Below are 600 nucleotides of genomic sequence, written 5' to 3'. Positions count from 1 at the left end.
CCACCCATGTCTGCCCACATCCACCTGTGACTACTCACGGCTACTGATGTCCACTGATGTCTGCCCTCATCTACCCACATTCATCCACAGCTGCCCATGGCCATTCATGGCCACTCAGCAGTGTCCACCCACAGCCATTTATGGGCACCTATGTTTGCCTTTTCACCATCCATGGCCACTCATAGCCCCTCTAGGCCACTCACAGCCACTCATGGCAACCCCATGGCAACTCATGGTCACCCACTGCCATGCATGGCAACCCACAGCCACCCTCAGTCCCTGATGGCCATCCACATCTACTCATGGAAGATGTCAGCCTGCTCTGGGCTGCTGGGGGTGCACCTATGCAGTCTGCACTGATGCAGAGCTTGCACCCATGCAATGGAATCGCACGGTCACAGCAGGGTTGTGCTTCTGGCTTTTCTGCAGTCCTTCTCTACCATCTGTGACAGCTTTGCTTCCAATTGTTGGTTGTTTTTTTTCTTTTCTTGTGTGTGTGTGTGTGTGTATGTGCTTGCACTTTTAATTCTCTTTTCTCTTTCACTAAAAAAAAAAAAATTGAATAAAATTATAGAATAATGATAAGTGACTCTCAGCCGC

General features: G+C 49.7%; 1 protein-coding gene across 1 annotated transcript in view; it reads right to left on the bottom strand.

Moving 5' to 3' along the window:
• LOC104914729 (asparagine--tRNA ligase, cytoplasmic-like) overlaps positions 1–600 on the bottom strand; it is a 95229-nt gene that overhangs the window by 34284 nt on the left and 60345 nt on the right. The gene's annotated exons all lie outside the window — the stretch shown is intronic.

This window comes from Meleagris gallopavo, chromosome Z, assembly GCF_000146605.3.
Source record: "Meleagris gallopavo isolate NT-WF06-2002-E0010 breed Aviagen turkey brand Nicholas breeding stock chromosome Z, Turkey_5.1, whole genome shotgun sequence".
Taxonomy (NCBI): Eukaryota; Metazoa; Chordata; class Aves; order Galliformes; family Phasianidae; genus Meleagris; species Meleagris gallopavo.
This window is presented reverse-complemented; position numbering and strand designations above follow the sequence as displayed.